The sequence below is a fragment of the Eleutherodactylus coqui genome, chromosome 1 (genome assembly GCF_035609145.1).
Source record: "Eleutherodactylus coqui strain aEleCoq1 chromosome 1, aEleCoq1.hap1, whole genome shotgun sequence".
Classification (NCBI taxonomy): Eukaryota; Metazoa; Chordata; class Amphibia; order Anura; family Eleutherodactylidae; genus Eleutherodactylus; species Eleutherodactylus coqui.
Window position 1 is genome coordinate 454,426,119 of NC_089837.1, and position 25,295 is coordinate 454,451,413.

The window sequence follows — 25,295 nt, forward strand, 5'->3', positions numbered from 1 at the left end:
TCAATGAGAAATGAGTTGGTGAGTTGAGTTGGAAGAGAGTGGTTGTTGGAGAGAGATGGAGGAAGCGGAGAGATGGTCTGCTGCTCATGCCAGAGCCCAGCCATACCAGGAACCCTCATTTTAGCAGCTACTTCAAGAGAGTATGAAAGCCCGGACATGCCAGAACCGCATGGGAGTACAGCACAAGAACCGTATGTAACTGGAGAAAGAGAGAAACCGCAAGTGCGCGAGAAAAAGAGAGTGTTTGGCAGTAGAGAGAGTTTAACTGAGAGAAAAGATCCTACAGATAACTAGGACTGTGGATGCATAATGCCCCAGGAACCCTCACTGCTTCAACACTATGCAAATTGTTGTGTGGAAGAACTGTTTATTGTTACTGCCTGAAGAGTTTAAGTAAATAGATAGGAATGAATGTTCTCAGTTCTCATTTAAAAAATACTGTTTGTGTGGACTACTTAATTTTATCGGAGTGATCTGTCACAAAAGATAGAACGTTGGTGTCACGGTGACAAACAGGACTAAAAGGTAACCTCGATTACTAATTGTTGGTCTCCCCCTGTGGAAACGAGGTCAGATTCCTAGCCACTTATAATAAGGAGATGGTAGAGCCCTGTGACAAGGTTATTTCTCGCTGTCCCCACGGCTGAGGGCATGCTCCCCAGACGCTGCACCTTTTCCACGACGATCCGGATGTACTCTCTATGTCTCTGTGCATTGGGCGGTGACACACCTGATGCACTGAAAGACAGGGGCAAGCGATGTGAACAGAGAAACTGTCTTCAGCACAGAATGACTTCTCCATACACAGTGTGCTGCTGAAGACAGAGCTGCTGAGATGAATATCACCAGCGTTGGGTTTCAGAGCAGGGGGACACAGGAGGACGAAGAAAAAAATTAATAAAATATATGAAAAAAACCCTATTTATTGAAACAAGGTTATATGGGAACAGCTGTGCCTCCAACTGCACTATAGAAAATAAAGCAGGCACAGCTGCTCTTTTGCTGTGCTGTTATACGAATATGGATTTCCCCTAACAACATTGTCACCTGGCTGCATATCAGAAGACGGATTATAAAGGGGAAAAAAGTACAGAATAGGCTAATAAAACATTTTTAAAAATGCTTAGAATCACCTATTCTGTACATTTAAAAAAAACTAAAACATAAATGACAGTCACACTTTAAGGCTGGGTCCTCACACACCGGAATCCCGGCAGAAATCTCGCGGTTTGGCCGCAGCGAAAAACCACAAGATTTCCCTTGGGAGAAATGCTGCTTTAGAACCTGCGGCACTTAGCTTTTCCACTGCAGCCGGCGCTCCCATAAAGGGGAGCGCAGCCGCAGCAGAATAAAATAAAAATGGACATGCTGCGGCTGGCATATCCGTGCTGCAGCACTGGCTTCTGCCGGCTTTGCCGTGACGGATTCACCGTCTGGTGTAGATGAGATTTCTGAGAAATCTTGTCCACATGACTGACTAATCCCGGAATTGGTGGTCGCAGGTGGATTTGCCACGGCAATATTCCGGACGGAATTTCTTCGGCAAGTCTGCCCTGTGTGAACCCAACCTAAATGTAAGACATCAAAAACTGAATTCAACTCCGCGGGGAGTAAAGAATCCCCTGCCACAGCTGTCAAAGCTGTGGCAGAAGATTGCAAAGCTCTCTAATTGATTTCAATGATGCAGCCACTGCCGGTGGTCTTATTGAAAGCAATAGGATGACGGCACCCCTGCAGTGATTTTCATGGAAGGGCTTTAAATTGAAGGCAATGGGCACGGACCTGCATTCACATTTGTTTGTGCACTTACATGGGTGCACGGTTTTGTGCGTACCTATGTATGCACACACACACACACACACTCGTATGAATGCTCCCTAAGGGTGACTAGCGACTACCGTTTTTTTTCCCCGCTGCAAGTTCGCTGCATTTTTTTTTCTTCAAGATGTCAATGGGACTTTCTAATGTTAAAATCGCAATGCACGAAAAACGCAATTTACCGCTAAATTGCATTTTTTGTGCGTTGTGCGTTTCGCAGCGGGAAGAAAACGTTAGAGGGTACTTACCCTAAGGGTGCATTCAGACGACCGTATATCGGCTGGGTTTTAAGCCCAGCCGATATACGGCGTCTCTCTTTGCAGGGGGAGGAGGCTGGAATAGCCAGGAGCAGTGCTCTGAGCTCCTTCCCCCTCTCTGCTTCCTCTCCACCCCCTCTCCACTATTTCCAATGAGAGGAGGTGGAACGGGGGCAGGGCTAAGTTCCGGGAATTAGCCCCACCCCGTCCCGCCTCTCCTCATTGAAAATAATGCAGGAGGGTGGAGAGGAGGCAGAGAGGGGGCCGGAGCTCAGAGCACTGCTCCCGGCTCTTCCAGCCTCCTCCCCCTGCAGAGAGAGACGCCGTATATCGGCTGGGCGTGAAAACCCAGCCGATATACGGTCATCTGAATGCACCCTAAGAGTGTATTCACATGTGCCAATATCATGCTGCATTATCAGGTGATGAAATCGTGTTTCACCTGTAAAAACTATGCAGCCTAAAACCACAGTCATCTTCTGTAAATATGTGTTTGCGGTTTTGTTGGACATTTCTTGACTACATGGCACACTATTATGGATAAGTAGACCCTGAAGTCATTTTCACATCAGCGTAATGCAGGCACATTTTTGAACCTATACTCCAGCTGCAAGTCCTGGCCCAACCCTGGGGCTAATAACCAGAATTAAAATCTACCCTCTGCTCAATGCATTTCTTCAAGTCTAGACGTGTGACAGAAGAAAACAGCATTTGCTCTGATAATGATCTTTAGTTTTCTTATACATAATCTGTGTGTTCAGAGCAATCATTTTCAGAGACACAGAGCCAGTGACTATTCGGTTTATTAGAGACAGTCAGGCTTGGACACAATACAAATAGCCCTTCCTACAGGTATGAAATACGTAGAAAGGAATGGGAAGGGCAGGTTTACAATGAATCAGGTGTGGCACTCCTAATAAAATAGCCTTAGGAAACCAAAGTTCACAGGCTGGGTACAAGGAAGCGATTCCTGTGTGTGAAAACTCATGTTGAGTCACATCTGATGCAAAGATTTAAAAGGTTTGTCCCATAAATCCAAGTAATATCCTATTCACAGGATAGAGGATAGCTTGCTCATAGGTTAGGGTTCAGCCAATGGGACCCCAGTTGATTTTAAGTACGGGGGTCCAGTGCAACTGAAACAGGTGACAGGTATGGAATACGACACCGATATAAAGAAGCTTTTACACCAATTCATTTGAGCAAACAATGCTTTACTGAATGTACGATAAATAATAATATGGTAATAACATACAACAGTAATATTTGGATACAATGCAAACAGTTTACTAACATTCGATTAACACTATAACTTGGTCCGTATCCTATAAATGGGGTGTTTTTAATAATATGTGTAATGTAGAATTATCACAGTCCAATGGTTTACCCTGACCAGGGGTAAATAGCTCCACAGATACTGGCTGAAAATAGGAACCTCCTCTAAAGTAACTTAGTTTTGCCGAAACTTCGGTTAACAAAATGAGTAAATCTGCTAAGTGAAATATGCAGTCACTGTCCCCTTTGGGGATGCTGTATAGTGATAAAGTCAAAGTAAGCTATTTCACTGGTCATGAGCCTGGGTGATGGTACTCACAATTACACACCACTGAAACTTGAATGTCCAAATACCGTCTGTACATCTATTTGCTCTCATTGGTGGTCTCTCTCCCAGTGACGGCTAGGCACTTGCAGTCGGTAATTGCAGCTGATGTTTCCATGGACGATCTTCAGACCTCCCTCTAACACTTGTATTGCAACAACTAGGCAGCACTACTTCATAACTCTGAGTTGAGCTCTCTCTCTCTTGCTCTTTTAGAAGAAAACCCAGTTCTCCAGTAGCACTGGGGCAGCTCACTCCTCACAAGGCTCTCTGAAAAAACTGCTGAGTCACAACCTAGCCTGGGAATAGTACCTGCCTTGTATAACTAGTCTATCGGCTAATCACTGGGCAGCTCAGTCCCACTTTATTCATAGCAGGTAAGTTAGAGTAAATAAAACAAAGTCATGTGACCTCTCCGAAGGTTCTAGCAAGAACACATAAAATTCATCAATAATATACATAGATACAGAAGCATGGGTATTTAACCCTGTACACAACCGTCACTCCATTCATTTCTGGAGCTACTGTTTTCTCCTCCTGAGGGCACTGCATTTCTTGTCTCCCAAAATTGTGCCTTGGGTTTATGTATATGTATCTAAGTATGCGGTATATATCTATATATATCTATTAGGGATGAGCGAGCATACTCGTCCGAGCTTGATGCTCGTTCGAATATTAGGGTGTTCGAGATGCTCATTACTCGACACGAGCACCACATGATGTTCGAGTTACTTTCACTTTCATCTCTGAGAAATTTGCGCGCTTTTCTGGCCAATAGAAAGACAGGGAAGGCATTACAACTTCCTCCTGTGACGTTCCAGCCCTATACCACCCCCCTGCAGTGAGTGGCTGGGGAGATCAGATGACACCCGAGTATTTAAATCTGCCCCGCCCGCGGCTCGCCTCAGATGCATGCTGACATAGATCAGGGAAAGTGCTGCTGATGCTGCTGCTATAGGGAGAGTGTTAGGTGTTATTTCAGTCTTCAAGAACCCCAACGGTCCTTCTTAGGGCCACATCTGAGGCTGCTGGGAGCAGTGTTGCACAATTTTTTTTTTGTATATCGGGTGTGCAGACCATAGCGTCCTCAGTCTGCAGTCATTTTACAGAGTATAGGGGCAGTACTGGTAAGGCAGGGACAGTGGGAACGGTGAAAGAGATATACTGGCTATATAGGCAGTGGGCTTTTTCCCAAAAACTTAAAAAAAATACTGTATTTGGCCTGCCTGTCACTGCCTTCAGTTTACTGCGTCTCTGCTGGGGGTAGTAGTTGGTGAATTAATACCCAGCCTTGCGCATAATTGTTTCCTGCCTCTGCAGTGCGTTACGTACGCGAAGTCAGCCTCCAACAGGGAAATCGAAATACAGTGTATATCACAGGCAGTGTGGTTGTTCCCAAAAACTTAAAAAAAGTACTGTATTTGGCCTGCCTGTCACTGCCTTCAGTTTACAGCGTCTCTGCTGGGGGTAGTAGTTGGTGAATTACTACCCAGCCTTGCGCATAATTGTTGCCTGGCTCTGCAGTGCGTTACGTACGCGAAGTCAGCCTCCAACAGGGAAATCGAAATGCAGTGTATATCACAGGCAGTGTGGTTGTTCCCAAAAACTTCAAAAAAGTACTGTATTTGGCCTGCCTGTCACTGCCTTCAGTTTACAGCGTCTCTGCTGTGGGTACTAGTTGGTGAATTAATACCCAGCCTTGCGCATAATTGTTGCCTGCCTCTGCAGTGCATTACGTACTCGAAGTCAGCCTCCCACAGGGAAATCGAAATACAGTGTATATCACAGGCAGTGTGGTTGTTCCCAAAAACTTCAAAAAAATACAATATTTGGCCTGCCTGTCACTGCCTTCAGTTTACTGCGTCTCTGCTGGGCGTAGTAGTTGTTGAATCAATACCCAGCCTTGCGCATAATTGTTTCCTGCCTCTGCAGTGCGTTACGTACGCGAAGTCAGCCTCCAACCACAGGCCAATAAGCGGCACATTTAATTACAGCGTTCTGTTTCTGCTAATCTCGTAATACACCATGCTGAGGGGTAGGGGACAGGCCTAGAGGATGTGGACGGGGGCGAGGACACGGAGGCCCAAGTCAGAGTGTGGGCACAGGCCGAGCCCCTGGTCCAGGTGTATCGCAGCCAACTGCTGCGGGATTAGGAGAGAGGCAAGTTTCTGGGGTCCCCAGATTCATCTCACAATTAATGGGTTCACGCGGTAGACCTTTATTAGAAAATGAACAGTGTGAGCAGGTCCTGTCGTGGATGGCAGAAAGTGCATCCAGCAATCTATTGACCACCCAGTCTTCTACGCCATCCAGAGCTGCAACTCTGAATCCTCTGGCTGCTGCTCCTCCTTCCTCCCAGCCTCCTCACTCCATGCAAATGACACATTCTGAGGAGCAGGCAGACTCCCAGGAACTGTTCACGGGCCCCTGCCGAGATTGGGCAGCAATGGTTCCTCTCCCACCAGAGGAGTTTATCGTGACCGATGCCCAACCTTTGGAAAGTTCCCGGGGTTCGGGGGATGAGGCTGGGGACTTCTGGCAACTGTCTCAAGAGCTTTCAGTGGGTGAGGAGGACGATGACGATGAGACACAGTTGTCTATCAGTGAGGTAGTAGTAAGGGCAGTAAGACCAAGGGAGGAGCACACAGAGGATTCGGAGGAAGAGCAGCAGGACGATGAGGTGACTGACCCCACCTGGTTTGCTAAGCCTACTGAGGACAGGTCTTCAGGGGGGGAGGCAAGAGCAGCAGCAGGGCAGGTTGGAAGAGGCAGTGCGGTGGCCAGGGGTAGAGGCAGGGCCAGACCGAATAATCCACCAACTGTTTCCCAAAGCGCCCCCTCACGCCATGCCACCCTGCAGAGGCCAAGGTGCTCAAAGGTGTGGCAGTTTTTCACTGAGAGTGCAGACGACCGACGAACTGTGGTGTGCAAGGTTTGTCGCGCCAAGATCAGCCGGGGAGCCACCACCACCAGCCTCACCACCACCAGCATGCGCAGGCATATGATGGCCAAGCACCCCAGAAGGTGGGACGAAGGCCGTTCACCGCCTCCGGTTTGCACCACTGCCTCTCCCCCTGTGCCCCAACCTGCCACTGAGATCCAACCCCCCTCTCAGGACACAGGCACGACCGACTCCCGGACTGCACCTACACGCTCACCTCCGCTGTCCTCGGCCCCATCCAGCAATGTCTCTCAGCGCAGCATCCAGCCGTCGCTAGCGCAACTGTTTGAGCGCAAGCGCAAGTACGCCGCCACGCACCCGCACGCTCAAGCGTTAAACGTGCACATAGCCAAATTGATCAGCCTGGAGATGCTGCCGTATAGGGTTGTGGAAACGGAGGCTTTCAAAAACATGATGGCGGCGGTGGCCCAGCGCTACTCGGTTCCCAGTCGCCACTACTTTTCCCGATGTGCCGTCCCAGCCCTGCACGACCACGTCTCCCACAACATTGTACGTGCCCTCACCAACGCGGTTACTGCCAAGGTCCACTTAACAACGGACACGTGGACAAGCACAGGCGGGCAGGGCCACTATATCTCCCTGACGGCACATTGGGTGAATTTAGTGGAGGCTGGGACAGAGTCAGAGCCTGGGACCGCTCACGTCCTACCCACCCCCAGAATTGCGGGCCCCAGCTCGGTGGTGGTATCTGCGGCGGTGTATGCTTCCTCCACCAAAGCACCCTCCTCCTCCTACGCAACCTCTGTCTCGCAATCAAGATGTGTCAGCAGCAGCACGTCACCACCAGTCGGTGTCGCACGGGGTGGCAGCACAGCGGTGGGTAAGCGCCAGCAGGCCGTGCTGAAACTACTCAGCTTAGGAGAGAAGAGGCACACGGCCCACGAACTGCTGCAGGGTCTGACAGAGCAGACCGACCGCTGGCTTGCGCCGCTGAGCCTCCAACCGGGCATGGTCGTGTGTGACAACGGCCGTAACCTGGTGGCGGCTCTGTAGCTCGGCAGCCTCACGCACGTGCCATGCCTGGCCCACGTCTTTAATTTGGTGGTTCAGCGGTTTCTGAAAAGCTACCCACGCTTGTCAGACCTGCTCGGAAAGGTGCGGCGGCTCAGCGCACATTTCCGCAAGTCCAACACGCTGCCACCCTGCGGACCCTGCAACATCGGTTTAATCTGCCAGTGCACCGACTGCTGTGCGACGTGCCCACACGGTGGAACTCTACGCTCCACATGTTGGCCAGGCTCTATGAGCAGCGTAGAGCTATAGTGGAATACCAACTCCAACATGGGCGGCGTAGTGGGAGTCAGCCTCCTCAATTCTTTACAGAAGAGTGGGCCTGGTTGGCAGACATCTGCCAGGTCCTTGGAAACTTTGAGGAGTCTACCAAGATGGTGAGCGGCGATGCTGCAATCATTAGCGTCACCATTCCTCTGCTATGCCTCTTGAGAAGTTCCCTGCAAAGCATAAAGGCAGACGCTTTGCGCTCGGAAATGGAGGCGGGGTGAAGACAGTATGTCGCTGGATAGTCAGAGCACCCTCATGTCTATATCTCAGCGCGTTGAGGAGGAGGAGGGGAGGAGCATGAGGAGGAGGGGGAAGAGACAGCTTGGCCCACTGCTGAGGGTACCCATGCTGCTTGCCTGTCATCCTTTCAGCGTGTATGGCCTGAGGAGGAGGAGGAGGAGGAGGAGGGGGAGGATCCTGAAAGTGATCTTCCTAGTGAGGACAGCCATGTGTTGCGTACAGGTACCCTGGCACACATGGCGGACTTCATGTTAGGATGCCTTTCTCGTGACCCTCGCGTTACACGCATTCTGGCCACTACGGATTACTGGGTGTACACACTGCTCGACCCACGGTATAAGGAGAACCTTTCCACTCTCATACCCGAAGAGGAAAGGGGTTCGAGAGTGATGCTATACCACAGGACCCTGGCGGACAAACTGATGGTAAAATTCCCATCCGACAGTGCTAGTGGCAGAAGGCGCAGTTCCGAGGGCCAGGTAGCAGGGGAGGCGCGGAGATCAGGCAGCATGTACAGCGCAGGCAGGGGAACACTCTACAAGGCCTTTGCCAGCTTTATGGCTCCCCAGCAAGACTGTGTCACCGCTCCCCAGTCAAGGCTGAGTCGGCGGGAGCACTGTAAAAGGATGGTGAGGGAGTATGTAGCCGATCGCACGACCGTCCTCTGTGACGCCTCTGCTCCCTACAACTACTGGGTGTCGAAGCTGGACACGTGGCCTGAACTCGCGCTGTATGCCCTGGAGGTGCTTGCTTGTCCTGCGGCTAGCGTCTTGTCAGAGAGGGTGTTTAGTGCGGCTAGGGGAATCATCACGGATAAGCGTACCCGCCTGTCAACTGACAGTGCCAATAGGCTTACACTCATAAAGATGAACAAAGCCTGGATTTCCCCAGACTTCTCTTCTCCACCAGCGAACAGCAGCAGTACCTAAACAATACATAGGCTGCACCCGCGGATGGAAGCATCGTTCTCTATCACCATAAAAAACGGGGACCTTTTAGCTTCATCAATCTGTGTATTATATTTATCCTCCTCCTCCTGAAACCTCACATAATCACGCCGAATGGGCAATTTTTCTTAGGCCCACAAGGCTCAGTCATATGACTTCTGTAAACAATGTTTATACGTTTCAATTCTCATTAAAGCGTTGAAACTTGCACCTGAACCAATTTTTATTTTAACTGGGCTGCCTACAGGCCTAGTTACAAATTAAGCCACATTAACCAAAGCGATTAATGGGTTTCACCTGCCCTCTTGGTTGGGCATGGGCAATTTTTCTCAGGTACATTAGTACTGTTGGTACACCAATTTTTTGGGGCCATCGCCTACACTGTAATCCTAGTAATTTTTATGGGCTTCGCCTGCACTCATGCTACAGCAAGGTGTGTGGGGTTGGCCTACACTTTTGCTACATAAATGTAACTGGGGCCTTGTCTATACTGCAACTACTGAAATGTGAAAGAGACTGTTATCTCCCTAAACTGCTGCAACGGGAATGTTACTGTGGCCTGTCTTGACTGCTACTACTACTGAAATGGAACTAATACTGTGCTCCCCCTATACTGCTGCTTCGGAATTGTTACTGGGGCCTGTCTTGACTGCTACTATTACTGAAATGGAACTAATACTGTGCTCCCCCTATAATGCTGCTAGTGATATGTTACTGGGGCCTGTCCCTAATGCTACCGCTGAAATGTTACTAATTCTGGGCTCTGCCTATACCGCTGCTACTGCTATGTCACTGGGGTGTGGAAACGGAGGCTTCCCAAAGACATGATGGTGGCGAGGCCATTTCCCACCAACGAGGTTACTGTTAAGGTACATATTAGCAGTCTGACTGGGGCATACACTGTGGGCCAAAGCCCATCTGTATTGTATGTGACGTTAGCTCTGCTGAGCAGGGCACTGCAATGGGATACATTTATGTACCGCCGATGGGTTCCAGGGAGCCACCCATGCTGTGGGTCCACAGGGACTTCACATTAGGGATTTGTACCTGCCAGTGTCTATGTATTAAAAACCCCGGTCTGACTGGGGAATGCAGTGTGGGCCGAAGCCCACCTGCATTTAATCGGACGTTACCTCAGCTGTGTTGGGCAATGCAATGGGATATATTTATGTACCGCCGGTGGCTTCCTGGGACCCACCTATGCTGTCGGTCCACACGGAGTTGTAACTGCATGTGTCTACTTATAAAGAACCCCAGTCTGACTGGGGCATGCAGTGTGGGCCGAGGCCCACCTGCATTAAACCTGACGTTACCTCAGCTGTGCTGGGCACTGCAATGCGATTTATTTATGTACCGCTGGTGGGTTCCAGGGAGCCACCCATGCTGTGGGTCCACAGGGACTTCACATTAGGGATTTGTACCTGCCAGTGTCTATGTATTAAAAACCCCGGTCAGACTGGGGCATGCAGTGTGGGCCGAAGCCCACCTGCATTTAATCGGACGTAACCTCAGCTGTGCTGGGCAATGCAATGGGATATATTTATGTACCGCCGGTGGCTTCCTGGGACCCACCTATGCTGTCGGTCAACACGGAGTTGTAACTGCATGTGTCTACTTATAAAGAACCCCAGTCTGACTGGGGCATGCAGTGTGGGCCGAAGCCCATCTGCATTAAACCTGACGTTACCTCAGCTGTGCTGGGCACTGCAATGGGATATATTTATGTACCGCCGGTGGGTTCCAGGGAGCCACCCATGCTGTCGGTGCACACGGACTTCACATTAGTGAGTTGTACCTGCCTGTGTCTATGTATTAAAAACCCTGGTCTGACTGGGGAATGCAGTGTGGGCCGAAGCCCACCTGTATTTAATCTGACGTTAGCTCTACTATCCGGGACACTGCATTGGGACAAACTACAGGAGCAATACAGCGCTAATGAGACGTGCACAGCTACACTAGCATAGGAGTCCGCTGTAGGCCCGCGATTGCTGAGGGTTTGTGCAGAGGCCTATGTCCTTGGTGCAGTGAACGTCCGCTTTCTGCCTAGGATTGCTGAAGCTGTGGGCCGAGGCCTATGTCGTGGGCGTGGTGCAAGTCTGCCATGCTTGGCCGCTCAGATCAATTTTTTGTTCATGTCTTGGGCTTCCTAGGACCCCCCTATGTGGTTGGTGCAAACTTAGTTCCCATCGCGGTGTTTGACCTGTCTGGCACAAAGGCACTGACTGACTTGGGTAGAGGGCAGAGCACTGACGGCTTTCCCCTTGCAGTGTGGATTGAGCTATGCGACACCTTGACAGAATGAATACTGTGTGGCACATGGATTCCCCATTGCTATGCCCACGTTTGCAGCTCCTGATGGAGGTGGCACAGGATTGGAGTTCTCATTGCTTCTGTACAGCATTGTGGGCTATCGCCCCGCCCCTTTTAAAAAGGGTCGCTGCCTGGCCCTGCCAACCCTCTGCAGTGTGTGCCTACGGTTCCTCCTCATGGCAGACGCACATAAATAGACATGAGGGTGGTGTGGCTGTGAGGCCAGCGTGTGGCATGAGGGCAGCTGGTGTGCGCTGTGGACACTGGGTCGTGCGGAGAGGGGGGGCAGCATGTAACCCACGAGAAGAGGCAGGGGTGTGTCCCGCAGGCAGTGCTTGTGCTTTGTTGGAGGTAATGTGGTGCTTAGCTAAGGTGTGCCTTGCTAATGAGGGTTTGTCCAAAGTAAAAATTGGTAGGGGGGGGGCACTCTTGCCGCTTTTGTGGCTGAATAGTGGGACCTGGGAACCTGAAATGCAGCCCAGCATGTTGCCCCTCGCCTGCCCTATCAGTTTCTGTGTCGTTTCCAGCACTTTCTTGGGTTTTGCAGATTTTCACAAATGAAAACCTTAGCGAGCATCGGCGATATACAAAAATGCTCGGGTCGCCAATCGAATTCAATGGCGTTCGTTACTCGAAACGAACCCTCGAGCATCGCAAAAAGTTCGACTCGAGTAACGAGCACCCGAGCATTTTGGTGCTCGCTCATCTCTAATATCTATATCTATCTATCTATCTATCTATCTATCTATCTATCTATCTATCTATCTATCTATCTATCTATCTATCTATATATATATATAATTTTTGTGTGTGCTTATGTGTATGGGCTTCTTATACCTGTTTGTAGCTAATTACAATATATTAAGAAAACGTCATGCACAAATACAGATGTGCAAAAATGTCATACGTGTGCGTGTCTAGCCTATCAACTGGTCCAGATTAAAGGTGCCAATAACATTAGACTAAAGTTGCTGAAAATGGATGATATCAACTGTTTGTCAGGTGAAATTTAACAACAGACAGTCATTGTCTGGAATGAAGTTGGCCATGTTTGAGTCGGACAAAATAATTTTTTTGCGTGAACATAAGATCATACATCCATGAAAGATCCTCTCCCCATCAAAGATCTTTCAAAGAATGACAGATCCTTCTTTTTTTTTTTTTTATAAATTCTTTATTTATCGTTTTCAAATTTAATACAAATAACATTAATGGTCATCTGCAAACATTCATACAGTACAATGTTTTTGAGCTGTGTCCTCGTCTTATTCCTGCTCATACTTATTCTTTTCTACCGGTTGGTGGCACGAACCTTAATATTTAACTTTAAGAAAACTTTGAACTTAAACCTGTGGGTACGGTCCAGCCTTAAAACCGCGCCGTACGATCTTTTGTTTAAGACAAGGGCAGACTGTTATAGTTAGGCTACGTTGTGACTGTCTGAGCCATGTCTCAAAAATGAAAATAAAAGAGAACAATTAAGTGGGTTTCGGACTCCAACGGTCTTTGTGATAAAAAAACCGACATTAACTAAGACACACAACAGGATACAGTAGGGGACGTTTAGGGTTGGGTAGAGGGGGCTATGAGGTGTGTGGGGGTCGGGGGGGGGGTTAGACTATAACCTTGGGTGGTTGGCTTCTAGTAGTCTGCGGTATTCTGCTGAGTTCTGAAACTCAAGCCAGTGGAACCAGGTCTTCGTGAATTGTTCTTGGGTGCCTTTAAGTGTGGCCGTAAGGTCCTCCATTTCCAGCGTCCCCTGTATTGTGTTGAGCCATAGAGCTGTCGAAGGTGGGGTGGTTTGGCGCCAGGTTCTCGGTATGCAGGACCTCGCTGCTGCGACCAGGTGGCGTACCACAGATTTTTTGTATACTGAAAGAGGAATCTCATTATGGTGCAGGAGAAAAAAGGCTGGGGTTTTTGGGATGGGATATTGAGTAAAGATAGAGGTAGTCTGCCAGACTTCCGTCCAGAAGCTCGCCAGCACATGACAGTCCCAAAAGATGTGTAAGAGGGTCCCTCTCGCCGTACCGCATCTCCAGCACAAGGGGGAGACCGATGGGTACATTTTGTTAAGACGGGTGGGCACCCTATACCAGCGTGTAAGCACCTTGTATCCTGTCTCCTGAGTTTTGCTGGATATGGATGAGGAATGAATGAGCGTGAGGATTTTTCCTTTTTCTGTCTGGGAGAGTGTAATGTTAAGGTCCTCCTCCCATTTCCGGATGAAGCCCGGGGTTTGGGGTTCTAGTTGTGTATTGAGGATGTTGTACACCCGTGAGAGCGTGTGTCTGGATGGGCCCTCTGCACTGCATATTGTCTCAAACTGAGTTTTTGGCCGATTGAATAAATTGGGGTGGGGGAGGGAGCGTAGAAAGTGCCTCAGTTGTACCGTTTGCCAGAATGGCATTGGGGGCAGGTCTTGCGTTCTGGTCATATGTTCCATGGATAGCCATTGGCCTTCATGCAGGAAGTGTGCAGCTCGGAATCTATTGTTCCGAAACCAGAGGAGGAAGGCGCTGTTTTCGTTCCCTGGGGGGAACGAAGGGTTACCTAGGATTGGGAACATTGGGGAGGGTCTGGGGGCAATGTCTGGCCTAGGCAATATTTTCGTTGCTATCGCCATGGTGGGACCTATTGTGGGGTGGTGGCTCAGGTCCGTGGTGATCTGCTCCTGTGTCCATGGTAGAACCTTCAGTGAAGTGGGTGTAACTGTTTGTTATATGCTAACCCATTGTTTGAGGGGCCCGTGTCTGTGCCAGTCTATTATTCGGGTCAAGTGGACAGCTTGATGGTATCGTGTAAAGCACGGGAGGCCCAGGCCTCCTTCCCCTTTAGGTCTTATTAGGGTGTTACGGGCAATGCGTGTTGGCTTATCCGCCCAGACAAATCTGGATGTGAGAGCAGATAGTTGGTGGAAAAATTTTCTGGGAACATTTATGGGGAGCGCTTGGAGCAGGTATAATACTCTAGGGAGGATGTTCATTTTACAGATTGCACTTCTTCCGAACCATGAATGGAAACCTCCGGTCCACGAGTTCAGATCCGTTCTAATTCTGTTCAAGAGTGCGGGGTAGTTCGCTGCGTACAGGCCCTCCACGTCGGGGGTAAGACTTATGCCTAAGTATTGGATTTGGCTATCGGCCCATGTAAATGGAAATGAATTTTTAAGTTCACTGACTAACGATTGTGGGAGGGATATGTTGAGTGCCGCGGATTTGTGGTAATTAATTTTGAAGTTTGAGAGCTCTGAGTATTTTTTAATTTCGGCTAGTAAGTTTGGCAATGAGACTCGAGGATTGGTGATGAAGAATAGCAGATCATCTGCATAGGCTGCTATCTTGTGTTCCGTGTCAGCGAGTTTGATCCCCCTTATGTTCGGATTGGAACGGATTTGGGCTAAGAACGGCTCCAGGCATAAGATAAAGATTAGGGGTGATAGGGGGCATCCTTGCCTTGTGCCGTTCGAGATCGGGAAGGGGGATGAGATTTGTCCGTTAACTCTGACTGAGGCCGTTGGGTAGGAATACAGGCTTTCGATCCATTTTAACATTCTCGGGCCTAGTCCCAGGTGGGTCATAGTGGCAAACAGGAAATCCCAATCCACCCTATCAAACGCTTTATCGGCGTCTGTGGACAGTAGGCAGGTGGGGATAGCTAGTTTTTTGGCCAGGTGGATTAGATTAATCGCTTTTGTTGTGTTATCTCTAGATTCTGTAAATGGGACAAATCCGACCTGGTCTCTGTGGATTGTGTTTTGTAAGAGGGGGGAGATCCTGTTTGCTACTATCTTTGCGAACAATTTGAGGTCCACGTTCAACAAAGAGATGGGATGGTAACTCTGGCATTGTGAGGGGTCTTTTCCCTCTTTTGGGATTACTGTGATATGTGCTCTAAGTGTGTCTCTGTGCATCTCTTTTCCTGTGGTGATAGAGTTAAAGGCCCGTAGAAAATGTGGGGTTAGGGTCTCTGCATATTTTTTATAGTATGAAAGAGTGAGTCCATCGGGGCCGGGAGATTTTCCTGTTTGGGTTTCGGAGAGTGCTGTCGCCAGTTCGGTTTGCGTAATTGGGTCCTCTAACATGTCTGCTGCCTCTTGTGTGATCCCCCGCATGTTTGATTGTTGTATATATTCTTGGATTTTGGCTTTTCGTGTGGCTCTTTCTTGTTCTGACCGTGAAGGAGTTAAGTTATATAGGGATTGGTAGAATGCGCGGAACGCGTCCGTTATCTGCTGCGGTTGATGCATTGTTTGGCCGGAGGGGGAGGAGATATGTGGGACGTATGTTTTTGCTCTGGTGGTCCGAAGGGCCCGGGCTAGTGTGCGGCTTGGTTTGTTACTGAACTCGTAAAAGTGGCGTCTACATTTTACTAAAGAGCTCCTCGCCTGTCCCATACAGTGAGTTCTCACTCGGTCCCTCAGTTGGGCTAGTTCTGCCCCTCTGGTGCTGTCCTGGGTGGATTTGTGTAGGAGTTCGAGCGTTTGGATTTGATCTAATAGTCCTCGTAGGTGAGCTCCTCTTTCTTTCTTAATACGCGACCCTAGTCCTATAAGAAAACCCCTAATTACACATTTGTGTGCCTCCCAGATCGTCAGTGGCTCTACATCTGGAGTGCAGTTGTTTTCAAAATAGTTGGTTATGGCTTTTTGGATGTCTTCTGATGTCTCCGGGTTGTGCATAAGGGATTCGTTTAGGCGCCAATGCCAGATTTTGTCATGTATCGTGGGGAGTGTCAGAGAGAGGGTTATAGGTGCGTGGTCAGAGAGTGTGATGTTGCCTATCTCTGCTGCAGCTAGTAGGGGGAGGGTCAAGTGGTGTATCAGGAAGAAGTCAATTCTAGAGTATGAGTTGTGAGGGGGTGAGAAGAACGTATAATCTCTGGTGTCGGGGTGCAAAACTCTCCAGGCGTCTATCAACTGATATTTGTGGAGCGTCTTCCTGATCTTGCGGTGTGCTGACAGTGTGAGAGAACTATTGCCTTTTGATGTGTCTGTATGTGGTTCTAGCGTGATGTTAAAATCTCCCCCCAACACTAGTGTGCCTTCTTTGAATTCCTCCAGCTCCTCCAGGGCCCCCTCTAGGAAGGAGATCTGGTTGGAGTTGGGGAGGTACATGGTCGCGAGTGTGACTGGTGTGCTGGCGAGCTTACCTTTGACGAATAAATATCTTCCTTCGGAGTCGCATCGCGTTGCTGTGTACTCCCACGGAATAGAGCTGGCGATTAAGATCGAGACTCCTTTTGATTTGGCGACTGGATTCAGGCAGTGGTACGCGTTCGGGAACCTGGCGTCGGAGAATCGAGGGGCTCCTCCATCACGGAAGTGGGTCTCCTGTATGAAGGCTACTTGCGCTCTTTTCTTCCAGAGGAGGCGGAGGATGGAGGACCTTTTCTCAGGGATATTCAGGCCCTGTGCGTTAAGAGAGAGAACGGTGAGGTTTGAAGAAGCCGGGGGCATGGTCAGCTGGTACCGCCACGGGGCTTTTAAGCAGTGAGCTGAAGTCGGTCCTGTGGGGCCACTGGGTGGGTGTGTAGTGGTAGGGGTTAGGTTATAGGTGGGTAGGAGAAAACGTGAGGGTAAGTAGGTGGGGGGTTGGGGGTAGACAAGACAAAACTTTCTATTCTCTCCGAGTTAGTCAGAGGTCCTGAACTCCCGCCAAAAAAAAAAAGGAGGGTGAGTGTCAGGAGCCCTGTGGCCCTACTGGGGGAAACGTGGTCGAGCGTTCGGGAGCAAGCCGCTCCAAGTCTCGGAGCTGTGGTGCGCCGAGACACAAAGAGGGTCGGATCACTGGAACGTGTTCGTTGGGATGTGACTATGGCTAGAGTCAATAATATCCAATCCAAGTGGTTCCGGCGATCCATGCCGCTGCATCTTGTGCGTTTTGTGACTTCTACGTCGGTAAACTGTCGGACGTGGGTGGGTAGTGTGAAAGGTATAAGCATGGGGGTAGTGGTTCCCGCGCCTATTGGTGGGGGGGAAAAGGGGGCCTTTGGGTGGGTGACAAGATTTTGAATGTTTCAGGGTCCAGGGGGGAGGTAGTCCGGTACTCCTGGGTATTGTGGCCACCTGTATGTCGTTATGGTGGTGGCGACCTATGGGGTGAGGTCCTGTGTGATAGTCGGAGCTTGGTCAGGGTCAGATCTCCAACCTGGGGTGGGAACCGTTGTATTCGCGGGCTTGTGTCTGTGTAAGCAGGGATCCGTGGGACCCCTGAGTTTCACATGTTGGGTGGGGCCATCTCCTGGGGTGTGGTCCAGTCCGGGATTGATGTTGCGGGGACTCCAAGGAAGTCAAATGCCCCTTCTAGGTCCGCCGGTGACCTGACCGTGAAGAGTCGGCCGCGTTTTCGCAGGATTAGATGGAAGGGGTGTCCCCATCTGTAAGTAGCTTCCGCCTTTCGTGCAGCCTCCAGGAGGGGGCGCATCATTCTCCGGCTATTAAGTGTCAGTTTGGAGAGATCTGGTAGAATTGTTATGTCCGAGTTACTGTGTCTTATGGGACCCTGTTCCCATGCCAAATGTAGGATTTCTTCTTTCTGTCTATAGAAATGTACTCGACAGATTACATCTCTTGGGAAGTTTGGGTTCCGAATTCTTCCGCCTTGTAGTCGATGGACTCTGTCCAATTCAATCATCCTATTATCGGGACGCTGTAGGAGCTTGTTGAAAATCGTGGTCACATGGTCGTAGAGGTCTTCTGGAGGAATGTCTTCTGGGAGGCCCCTTAGTTTGAGATTATTGCGTCTGCCTCTATTTTCGATGTCGTCGAGGTGGAACGTCAGTTCTCTGAGTTGTTTCTGTTGCTTTTCGATCGTTAGCGCCATTTGTTGAAAGTCCATGTTCGGGGTCTCCGTGTTCTGTTCCAGAACCGTGACCCGTTCTGCCAGCTCCTGCACTGAGTGGTTGATTGCATTGATTTCTGTCGTGTGCTTTTCTTCTATGCGTTTTAGATGTGACTCCAGGTCCGTTTTGGTGGGCAAGGCGCGGATCATGACCCATAGTGCTTGTAAAGTCTGCGAATCATCTTGTGGTGGGCCCGGTATGTTAAGGGGTCCTGTTGGGTCCCGACGCGCTGGATCGTCATGGCCCGCGATATCTGGGTTGGGGCTGCTGTTATTTCTCGTCAGGGGGGTTGTGGGGCGAGTGGGGGTTTTTGTTGCTGTGAGCCCATGACTGTTCAGGCTTGTTGTCATTTCCCCTGTACTGCCCTTGGTCTTCTTCTGGTCGTGGGGGCTGCCGCTGTGTGGTGTCCCCAGTGCCTCAGTGATGGTTGCTGCTGCAGGTGAGAGTCCCTGGGGGGTCTTCTTTGGGGCTTGGGTGCTCTGGTGCCTTCCCTGTTGCAGGTCTCCCGTCCCCTCACTGACCTTATGCCGTGGCTGTTGTTGCGGCAGCGCCGCCGGGTCCCCCATGCTGGCTGGTGCCCTTTCCACGTGGTAGTCTGGCTCCGTGCTGGGTGTGTAGCGCGGGTTGTCTGCCGCGTGTGCGTTGCCCGGCGAGTGCTCTGTCTGGGCTCCGCTATCCAAGGGAGGGTTTCTCCCGTTGAGAGCCCCCTGCTGCTGCTTGTCCCGTAGCGGTGTTGGTGCTTCCGGGTTCCTGGTGCGGTCGGGCGCGCTCTCACTGCTTTCTGCCGGCGCCATGTTGGAGAGGCTGATCGGCGTCCCGGCGGGGCTTGTGCCGCTGAGATAGCGGCTGATCGGGGTGCTGCTGGTGGACGGTGGGTCTCCCCTCTTTCTTCCTCCCCTCTTTACTGTGGGTAGGCGCTGCATGGTGTCGGTAGAAGGGTCGTCTGAGTGATAGCAGCGGCGGAGCTCCGAGGAACGCTGCTTTACTCCTCCATGCTCAGGCCACGCCCCTTCACTTGAGATTCTTACTGCGCGGTCGCTGTTGTAGATCTTGCAGCATATTGACAGATCCTTCTTTTAATATCCATCACTCAATGAATATATATGGCCAATTTAAATGACTGCAATGGGCAATGTGGACTAAAATGTGTATGACTGTGTCTTTCACTAGATGATTGCTCATTCAACGGCTGTTCTACCATCAACCTACTTCTATCTAATGTTTATGGCCAGTCACCTTTAGGCCAGGCTCACATAGGAGGTATATGGGCTCCATGTCGCGGATATTCACAGCAAAATAAAACATGCTGCATTCTATTTTCCTCTCACGGATTACACATTTCTGACACGTTGATGTGAGTGGAACTGCGTTATTCAATGTATTTGATTGAACCGTGCATTACCATGGATCATACACTTGTGGAATCCGCGATTCAAATCCGGTCGTGTGAGACCAGCCTAAGTATGGCCCTTTGATGGAGTCAAGGCCTGTATTTGAGACCCCATGGTATGTCATTTTGACCTAACTTTGTCTTTCTCTGCAGGTATTATAATAATTTTTTGAGTGCCATTAATTCCAGGGTGATGTACAAATGAAGAATGAGCGTTAAACTGCACAACATGTAAACTATGTATACTACTACATATACAGTAGACCCACATTAGATAAATAAAACAGAAGCAGTAGGCATCCTCTAATACGGCTGCGTTTTCTCATGGCGATATCACGATTTTGTGTTGCTACAAAGTCGTGCGACTTTGTAGAACCACGTGCGAGGATTTTTGGGGGGGTTAAAATATAAGCCTAACCTGACAATAAGCCCTAGCTGCATAAAAAAAGAATAAAAAACCTTTCAGGCACTGTCAACTCCCTGTGTGTCTCCCTTGAAGCTCCGGCAGACTTGCTTGAAGTCTTCTGTCATCGCTTACTGGGTTGGAGGTTCCGATTCCCCACTTCCAGGAAGCGCTGGCTGTGATTGGTTCTCGAGTGCCGCAGCTCAGCCAATCAGAGCCAGCACTCGATGAACCAATTACAGCCATTCAATGCAATATTGCATTGAATAGCTGTGATTGGTTCATTAAGCACTGGCTCTGATTGGCTCAGCCGCAGCACTCAAAAACCAATCACAGCCAGCACTTCCAGGAGGCGGGGAATTTAAACTCCTGACCAGGAAGCATCGAGAGAAAACTACAAGCAAGTATCAGGGAGCTGCAGAGTAGACACAGCGGAGTGAACAGCAGCTGTTAGGTTATGTTTTTTGTTTCTTTTTAATGCAGCTAGGGCTTATTTTAGGGCTTTTACAGTAGGATTTCTCACTGTAAAAGTTGCATTGCACCGAACGAAAACCTCGTTTTCATTTATTACTCTGACAGTGCTGATGTACCTAATTTTGATTTCTTGGATTTGTTGTATTTTGGATTTTTTATTAAAAAGAAAAAAAACCTTTCCATGAAAATGGCATTGGAAATGGATTTTACGGACCAATCGGTAATTAAAGACCTGAAAATGGGTAAAAGTCCGGGACCAGACGGTTTTACCCCACGATTCTATAGTGTGTGGTGATTTGTTGGGCCCTGTGCTAACAAAGTCATTCAACACCATATCCAGGGGGTGTCCTTTTCCCCCGCAGGCACTTCAGGCCATCATTACGGTGTTACCTAAACCAGGGAAGGACGCTCTCGAATGCAGTAATTATCGTCCTATTTCCCTCCTAAATTTGGACACCAAGATTTTCTCCAAAATTATAGCCACTCGGTTATAGCCACTTGTTTCATCTCTAATTCACGGAGATCAGGTGGGTTTTGTACCTGGCCGTGAAGCTTGGGACAATGCTCTCAGAACTTCCTCCATCACAATGAGGGCACGGAACTCAGGAGATTCACTCAGCCTGTTAATAGTTGATGCGGAGAAAGCATTCGACAGGGTCCACAGGGGCTTCTTGGAAGCGACGCTACGTAGGATAGCTCTGGGTGACCGAGCAAGGGAATGGATTATGGCCTTGTATAGGAACCCCTCAGCTAGACTGAGGGTTAATGGATCCCTGTCACAACCGCTGGAGATAAGAAACGGGACCAGACAGGGATGCCCTCTCTCACCCACACTTTATATTCTGGTCATGGAATCATTGGCAAATACCCTGAGAAATTATCCTGATATTAGAGGATTTAAAACGGGGCCCTATTTGCAGATGACCTCTTAATCTGTATGACCAATCCCAGAAATGACCTCCCTAATATACTCAAAGAATTTGAACAATTTGGTAGATTAAGTAATTTTAAAGTCAATGCGCATAAATCCGAAATTCTGAATGTCACGCTCCCACTAGAGTTAGTGTCCCAGCTAAGTAAATCCTTTCTCTTTAAGTGGCGCGGCGATAATATTAAGTATTTGGGAATTATTATATCTTCAAACACAGATCAGCTATATGAACTTAATTATATACTGGCGCTATCTAAACTAAAGAAGGATTTACAACAGTGGCGGTCCATTAAGATGTCATGGTTCGGCCGAATCAATGCCTTAAAGATGAACTCTCTTCCGAGATTCTTTTACTTGTTTTAGACCATTCCCATTAAGCTCCCTAGGAAGTATATGCTTACTATTAGAAGAGAAATAACAAAATTTGTCGGGAAGGGTGGGGGAAGGGGGGGGGGTCTAGGCAACGATTAAAATTCAAAACATTATCCAGAACAAAAGACACAGGAGGAACGGGTTTACCCAACTTTTATCTATATTATGAAGCAGCGATTTGTAAGTGTGTCTTGGATCTCCTACACAATAGGAATACCAAAAGGTGAGTGGCCATGGAACAGGATTTTTCCTCGGGGCAGGTGCTAGGTATGTTTTGGATACCTGGGGGAGAAAATAGGAAGAGATTGAGCCTATCACCTCTCATGGCAAAAATCCTGAATATATGGGATGGTTTCGCAGAAAGGATGGGTCTAGTGTCACGCTCAGGACAACTTACATCTTTAACAGGAAATCCCGGACTACCAACTCCAGCAGATGACGGTTCTTTGCTAGCCAAATTGGGGGTTATGACACCTCGTATCAGAGATTTGTTGGAGAATGGGAACATAAAAACACTACAAAGCATTTGGGGATTGGGGGGAGCGGTGGCCGGAGCATGGTTTCAGTACCTCCAAATCTGTAGTTATGTCCGCTCGCTGGGCACAATGGGACAACTGAGTAGGCCCTTGACCAGGTTTGAGGAGCTGTGTGTGGCAGCTGATCCACCTAAAGCTGAAATCTCTAGCTCATACCGTATCTTGCTAGCAGAGGAAACAAAGGACGAAAAAGTGGGGTTTAAATCGTGCTGGGAAAGGGAGTTGGGTCACCCAATATCAGAAGGAGATTGGGTGAAAGCTTTAACTTTAACATATAAATTATCTATTTCCAACAAACCTCAGGAAACAAACTACAAATTGATCTCTCAACGGTATAGAGTTCCATCTAAATTAGCCAAGATATATCCACGGCAAACAGATAGATGCTGGAGATGCGTAGTAGAAGAGCACGACCACCTTCTCCTATGGTGGTCGTGCCCTTTGATCCATAGTCTGTGGACAGATGTAAATAAACTTTATAACGCGCTGACGCATGCTGGGATCACCTTTTCAACTGAATTGGCCCTTCTGTCGATTTTCCCGGGTTCCATCTCAGGTGCAAAAAAGGATTACTAAGATTTTTCATTCTGTCCATAAAACAGGTAATCCCGAGGTTATGGAAATCAATAACACCCCCATACAGAGTACTTTGGTTGGAAGCCGTGGACACACTGAGGCAATTAGAAGAAACCATAGCTACAGATGACAACAGATTTCAAAAGTATTATGCAATCTGGGCGATATGGCTAACACTACTTTCTTCCAGTTGATTTAGAGACTGGCTGCTTAGAGGGGAAATTTACCCTTAGGGCGCCCACCCACTGGCGTTTTTTTTCACTGCGAAATTCGCAGGTTTTTTTTTTCTGCAGGGGGTCTATGGGACTTGTAATGTAAAAATCGCGATCGCGCAAAATCACGATTTACCGCGATATCGCGATTTTGCGCGATCGCGATTTTAGCTTTGCATGTCCCATAGCCCAAGGACCCCTGCAGAAAAAAAAAACGCTGCGAATTTCGCAGTAAAAAAACGCTAGTGGGTGGGCACCCTTAAGGCCGCCTGCAGACGGGCGGAAATTCCGCGGCGGGATTTCCTGCGGAATTTCCGTCCTTGGAAGCTGCCATAGGATTGCGTTAGCAAATGCAATCCTAGCCAGACGGCTGCGGTTTGTCCTCGCGAAATCTCGCGCGGCAAACAAACCGCAGCAGAAACGTCACTCTCTGGCTGCCAGCTCCGGTCTGCGCATGCGGCGGCACATGAAAGATCCAGAGCTGCGGGGCGTGGGTGAGTACGCGCTGCTCTCTGCAGGCGCTCGGGTCGGGTCCCGCGGCGAGAATTCTCGCTGCCGGATCCGACCCGGCCATCTGCAGGCGGCCTTAATCAGTAAGAAACTAGCAAAAGATTATATAATTAGGGCGGGCGGCCCGACCTGCCGAACACAGAGAAGCTTTTCTTTTTCTCTTTTCTTCTTTTTTTTTTTTCTTTTCACTTTTCTTTATCTTGAATTCTTGATTGTTTTCGCTACTCTATGTCCTGATACTTTATACCTGCACAGGGAGGCTCTCCTTTCGAGGACCTCCTCAAACTACTTTGTTGATGTTGGATATAGTTTTATATATGGAAGACTCGATACTCATATAGTGAAAGTTATATGAACAAGATTTTTTATTTTATTTTTTGCTGTGACTATGTGTAAGAAGCTGTTCTTATTGATTGATTGTACGATCAAATAAAATGCGTTTGAACCATAAATACACTGTCTTACGATGTGCTTGCGAGACTTTTTGCTAAAATATATATTTTTATCCACAATCTCTCGGGATTTGACAATCAATTCCTGCGTTTGCTTGTGGTTTTGTGGGATTTTGTTGCTAATTCCCGCGTTTTCGCACTTAAGAATTGAGGACGCTATCTGATCCTGAGTGATGCCACGATGGGACTGCACGATGTTACAGACGTGTTTTTACCATGATGTAAACTGATTTATCCACGTTCATATGGGTTGGGCCTAAATGGGTGTTACTGATTTGTAACCTTGCTATATATGGAAATTGTTTTAACATGTTCATATGTTTGAGAAAGACTGTTTAGTTGAAATGTTGCTGTCTTTTTGAATGGAAAAATAAAGAGCTTTTTTACTTCTGCACCAAATATGTCACGCGTTTCTCTATTTTTGGTAATTAGGCTGCTCAGGCATTCAAATCATGGCGTGAGTGTGTCCTGTGCCGAAGTGAACGGTCCTGGCAGCACAAAAATACAGAAAAGAGCGCTGCCTTCACAGCGTAACACATCATACTCTCACCCATCTGCAGGAGACCTACAACCTGCTTCACATGGGCATTAGCGCATTTACACTTATGGGCATAATGTGTTTGCACAATATGCTATGCTTTTTGCGCGCGCTCCGGTGCATTTTGCGTGCAGAAAACAAAGACACACCAATTGAAATGGCTATTTAGTCTTAATGAGTTCCAGATGCATTCTTTTTCCAGCTGAATTAGCCCTAGTTTCTTGCATCTCCTTGCATATTGCACTTGCATTTGTGCACCCTCGTTGACTTCTATGGGAACCTATGCAGCGTGACTGAAATGTGCGCTCAAAATACGGCAATGTGAACAGACCCATTGAAATCAATGGGTTCTGTTCTCTACGTATTGTGTGCACCTATTTAGCTTGCTCAAATACACCCGTGTGAAGCTGGTCTTAGTCTTATCCATAGATTTCAGCTGCAGATTATGTGGCAGATAAAAGTTGGATTTTCCCAATGTGGCTTTAACTATAAATTAGGCACTATATGTTCTGTAAAAAGCATGTGGACATTGATGTAGTTACAATAAACCTCCCGGAACATGTAGATTACCACAGACACCCATCAATGCTGCCAAAGACTCTTGTATTTAATTACTTCTTATAAACCTTTATTACTGTTTACC